Raw genomic sequence first — 5,829 nt, 5'->3', positions numbered from 1 at the left:
CATGGATTTTAAAACTAAAGAACATATTTAACATGCTGTAAGATAAATTATTAGTATTTTTGTAGTTTATATGAAACTTGTCATTCTTATCAAGGTGCTATAGTAGTAATTGAAAAGAAATTTCCAAACAATATTAACTGTTTTTTTCTTTATATATATTTAACTTTATTCAATATAAAGGAACTCCATTGTTTTATGTGTATTAACATTTGACAGTTTTCATCTGGATCATGTTAGATTTGTCTAAGAACAATATCTAAATTTTATAATCTGATTCTTAATGTCTGATACTTATAATCTGATTCTTAATATGGTGTCTAAAATGACCAACAATTTTTTAAAATTTGTATTCATTTATTATTATTAGTTTTCTGTGAACTCAGTGTAGAAAATATCCCCCTCCTTAGTTTGCTAAGCATCAGGATAAGAACACATCAGAATAGTCATTCAAAATTAAGCTGCTTACCTCGTTCTTCATCAAGGTATTGTTTTCCTCATTTAAAATTGGATGGGGAAAGTATTAAACCACATATTTAGAGAGAGGACAGCTACCAGGCGTATCTTGGTAGCTTAAAAGGTCCAGTCACTTCTCCTTAAAGTAATACAATATTATCTTGGTAATTGGTTGATTGATTGGTACGTGTCACATTTTTAGTTATAGGCACACTGTGAGTAGTCATCAAATTTTGCTACATCATAACTGCTTTATATTCACTGTAAGGACTTATCTTTATGTTATAATTACTACTTTAACAATGTGTTGGTTACAGATATGTACCAGTCCATTATGGCCACATTAATGCTGCATAACAAACCACTCCAAATGCAGTGGCTTAAGAGAAAGTATTTATTCTTACTCACACATTGCGTATTGGCTGTAGGTCCATTGATCTGGATTGGGTTCATCTGTGTCTGACTCCAAACACAGGCTGAGTTCAAGTCAGTTTATTGTGTCTCTTACCCTCCTTGGAATAGTGGAGTACCCAAGAATGTTCTTTTCACGGTGTTATAGTCCTTTCGTGATGCAAAAACAAAACACCACAGGCTGGGTAACTTATAAACAGTAGAAATGTCTTGCTCACAGTTCCAGAAGCTGGAAGTCTGAGATCAGGGTGCCAAGCGTGGCCAGGTCAGGGCCTTTTCCAGGTTGCAGACTTCTCATTGTCGTCTCACATGGCAGAAGGGGCTAGCAATCTCTGTGGAGCCTTTTTAATAAGGCATTAATGCTATTCATGAGAGTTCCACCTTCATGACTTAAGTACCTCCCAAATATCCCAACTCCTAATACCATCACCTTTGGGGGTTAACATCTTAATATATGGATTTCAGGGAGGACCCAAACATTCAGGCCATAGCCCATGGCAATGGCAAAAGCATGATTCGTTAAGACCCACTATGGAACCCTTTCTCAAACTTTTGTTTTTATTATGTCTTCTACTATCTCATTAACCAAAACAAGACCCATGGCCAAGCCCAATGTCACTGGGGTGGGAACATATGCCCAATGTCACTGGGGTGGGAACATATGTTCTGCCTACAACATGAGGAAGAAGAGAGGAACTATTTGGGGAACAATCATCTAACTTAGGACAATTTGGAGTTTCATTTTTCAAATGCATGGTCTAAAATTCACGAGTAGGGAGAGTCTGTCTTAAAATCTATCCTTGGAGGGTGGTTTTAGAAAAACCTCAAATATCTTGATGTAGGGCCACCTGAAGTTATTTGCCCATAGGGAATAGTCCAGTGAGGCTCCACTGCACCTAAGGTGCAGATTTATTTCTGTGTAAACTAATAATCTTAGCTCAGGTGGAACTTGCAACATCCACGAGAAAAATGCCAGCGATCAAATGCTTAAATGAGCAGCATATGCACAAATCAGTGACATTCGACATTGTCCCTCTGCATATTTGGGAGTTTTTTGGAATGAAGGTAATATATATATATACTCGACAGAAAATTCACTCTTAGTCAAGCTACTCAATTTTACCTCAAATATTTCCGTTTCTTTAACTTCCTTCATATATATCCATGCCTCATAGTTCTGTGATTCATTTGGAAAATTTGTCTTAGAAAATCGTATGCTATTTCTTAGCTGGATGTGGAGGAGAAAGAAAACAAGATGAAGAGAGCTGCATTTTGGGTGCTGAGGATTTCCATTTTCCACCAAGTTAAGAAGTAGCAGAGGTTGTTGTTGATCCCGTTACAACAGGCAGAAAACTTTGTCTACGCAAGCGGAAAACAGGTGTTTATTTTGGATGTCCCACTGGAATATTTTTAATATTGGGGAAATGGAAAATTGAAAATGCTCACAGAACTTTGCCTTTTCTCAGCAAATTTGATATGTCAGATTATCCTAAAACTCTCCCCTCAGTTGGCCACTTCACTGTAAAATCTATTGCTTGAGAAATGTGAGAATAAAAGTGATGTCCTCTTACCGGAAGTGTAACAGCCAAGTGAATTACTTAATATGTTTTATGTTATCCTTCCCTTCTCATACACATATTATATTAAAATTTCATTATCTATGTGGAAGAAAGAGGCTGCCTTTAGCACAAATGAGACTTTTATATTATAAATGTCAGTGTTTATTGCCAAGACATAATGCATGTAAAGCTTTTGCAAGGTTGTGAAATGTATCATGAGGTAAATTTTGTCAATCATATTTCGCTTACTTCCTCATTCTAAACCAAAGTAAATGTTACAAAGAAAAAAACGTGAATCATGTCTTATGCTGGGTATGTTCCTTGAAAGCATATTGATTGTGTTTTAACTATGTCAGCACATACTCGTATGTATGCATGAAATGCATCACTTATGAGATGGATTTTCTTTTAAAGGGAGGTTAACCCTCTAAGTCAGGATGGTGGGTTTTCTAAAGGAGAGAAAACCCTTTCTTATGGATTTCCTAGGACTCAGACTGATTATAATTTTTAGATTGCATTAGATGCTCTGTTTCAGAGGCCCAATAATCTTAGTGAATGATTTTAAGGGTCTGAATCTATGTTTGAATGGTTTGACACCAGCCCTTCACCTTTTGTGTATTATTGAAATAAGAACCCAAGCGAACCCTAGCTCTTGTCTCTCAAGAATTTAAAATACTCTTAGAATTTGTTTTAAACTTGTATGGTATTTTAAGCACTTTTGTACATAATTTCCAAAATACAGCACGTGGCACTTAGGAGAAACTGAAACTGAAGTGAAATCCAGTTTGAAAGTCATTTGGATTTAGAGCTTAAAATTCCAGATTTTCATTCCACGGGTTCTGTTGATACTGTTATCAACCCCTGTGTTTAATTATTCAGAACTTTCTGTGCCTCACAGTCTTTATCTGTAAACAGGGATAATTTTTTATTTCAAAGGGTTGGAGAATCAATGAAATAATTCAGCAAATATGAAATTATCTTCGTAATGCTAAAACAGTATATACGTGTGGTAAAACTATAGTTTCTTTTTGTGCTTTTAAGTTTTGGGTTGAAACTTTACTGTAAAAATGACTTTGACTATACTATCTGGGATCACATAATATACAATAGTATTCCAACAGAGTACACTTTATGTTACTGAGGTATGTTTTTTATTTAACTTTTACTTGGGGTGGGGCAACAATTTATCCCAGCCACAACAGGATAATTTATATTTTTCCTCAGGTAATTATGTATGTTATAATTCATACTGCAAATATAATATATGGTGTATAAAATGAAGCAAATGCAGGTACACACAAAAACTGCAGAAAAACCAAAGGTAGAAAATTACAATCACCCATAATCCTACAACACTTTTTGAGGTATAGCCTCTCAGTTTTACTTTGAGCACATGTTTATATGTATGTGTATATAAAGCATACTTTTCTTTTTTTAACAAAAAATGTTTTGTGACTTACTTTTTAAAAATTTACTGTCTCCCAGGAACATTTTTCCAAGCCAAGAAATATTTTTCTTTTAGTTATTTTTATGGCTGTTCATTCTGTTACGTGACTGTACAATACTTTATTTATTCCCTATTGTCAAATATTTAGTTGGTTTCCATTTTTATTATTGTGATAAATAGTGCTTCAATGAACACTTTACAGCCAAGTTATTTACTGGGAACTTGGTATATTTCTGCATTTATTCAAGTCATCTTTTTTATTTCTCAGGGAAGTTTTATAAACTGCATAGAACTTGGATAGTACTTATTGTTTTGTTCACTTTATTAAACTCTCTTATTAGTTATTAGCTCTAAAGTGTATTCTAGACCCTCCAGGATTTCCCAGGGAGTTAAACAAGTCAAAATGAAATGGTAACTGTGTCTCTTTTTAATACTTTCACCCTTTATTGCATTAAATTACACTTACAGGACAATGTTGAATAGCGGCGATAGCAAATGTTTCAGGTTGTTTTGGCTTTTAATGATCATGTTTCTATTAAAATGTCAAATGCTACTTTGATATTAGTATTATTTATCATGTTAAAGAGATTTAGCAATCAATTTCTTAAAGAACTATAAAATAGATGTTGGAATTTATCAAAATACCTTTTTTGGCCTCTATTGGGATAGTCGTATAGCTTCTGTCTTTTGGCTTAATAACATGATTAGTTTTAATAAGGGTTCTGTAGTAGAGTTAGCTGTGAAATTGTGGAATAAAGACTACTATACTCAGGGACAGAAAAAAATGCTGGGAATGAGACAGAGATCTGCAGCTTATTAAATTAACCACCCTGGAAAAGTCATATGTGTGCTTTGAAATGTAGTTTCTTCTTTAAAATGGAAGTACTAAATATCTCACAGAACTAAAGCTATGAGTATGGAAGTACTGTTTAAAGTTCAAATGTTTAAATATAAGGGTGGTCTCTACAATTTTATTTAGCTACACCCTAACTCGTTTCCAAAGTCCAAAGAGTAGCACAGAGTCAGTGCTTTGTTTTGAGGAAAGAGAGTCTTTTGATTTTTCTAGTTGCACAATTTTTTTTCAGGCTAACAGAATTAAAACACAGAGAAATGTACTCATCTTAAATTAAAAGCTTGATGTATTATCACAAAGAAGGCACAGTCGTGTGTCCACCTTCAAGTTCAAGAAATAGAACATTACCAGTATCCCAGAAGAGTGAGATATGGTTCTACTTTTAAAATGTTAACAATTTCACCTGAATCTTTTTAGGACATCCGACTGTGGGCTACTGCTCATCTGCATGATTAGGAAGGCAGAATTTTGTGAGAAGAAGTTTCGGTAGCAGAAGTCTTTAGGCATTTTACATTAGGATTTGAGGACTAATCAAACACTAGGGTGCCACGGCCATTTCCACAGCAAAAAGCAGTCTTCTCAAAAGTCAACTTTTGTGTTGCTTTCTCCAGCAGGTTTATTGCCTTCATCTTAATTCTCTGATATTTGACATTCAAAAACAAAAGAAGATGCAATATTGAAAAAAGAAAAAAGTTCAAGCTGGGAAATATGAGACTACACGTTGTCATTTTGATATTAAAAAAAAAAGTTCCTGAATTTGTGATTTGGATAACTCAGTGTGCTTGAAAAGTGTTAGGAGACTTATCATATATATTTCACTCTTATAAGAATCCTGTGTCTTGGCCAGATAAATATTACACTTGATCTTAGCCAAAAGGCCGAGAAGCGATGCCAGATAAATATAAAATGGAAACAAGACCCAGAGAAACAGTTTGCATGAAATCATATTATTAGGTTCAATGGTCTAAATAACATTTCAAGTCTTTTATATGTTAGGTGAATATCATTTGCAGTATAGGATCTCAGTAACTCTTTAGAAAGTTTTCTATTTCTGATATACAGTATAATCCCCTTGTAAACTTGATGAAAGAATGCTAATGTCTTCG

At 34.2% G+C, this 5,829-nt stretch overlaps 1 pseudogene; it reads right to left on the bottom strand.

The window, feature by feature from the left end:
• Positions 1 to 5,509: 5,509 nt before the first annotated feature.
• Positions 5,510 to 5,613, bottom strand: LOC148758230 (U2 spliceosomal RNA; annotated as a pseudogene).
• Between the last annotated feature and the right edge of the window lie 216 nt (positions 5,614 to 5,829).

Source organism: Rhinolophus sinicus, chromosome 5 (genome assembly GCF_057876585.1).
Source record: "Rhinolophus sinicus isolate RSI-liver-muscle chromosome 5, RSI-T2T, whole genome shotgun sequence".
In the NCBI taxonomy this organism is placed as follows: domain Eukaryota; kingdom Metazoa; phylum Chordata; class Mammalia; order Chiroptera; family Rhinolophidae; genus Rhinolophus; species Rhinolophus sinicus.
Note: the sequence above shows the minus strand (reverse complement) of the source record. Positions and strands in the feature narration are given on the sequence as shown.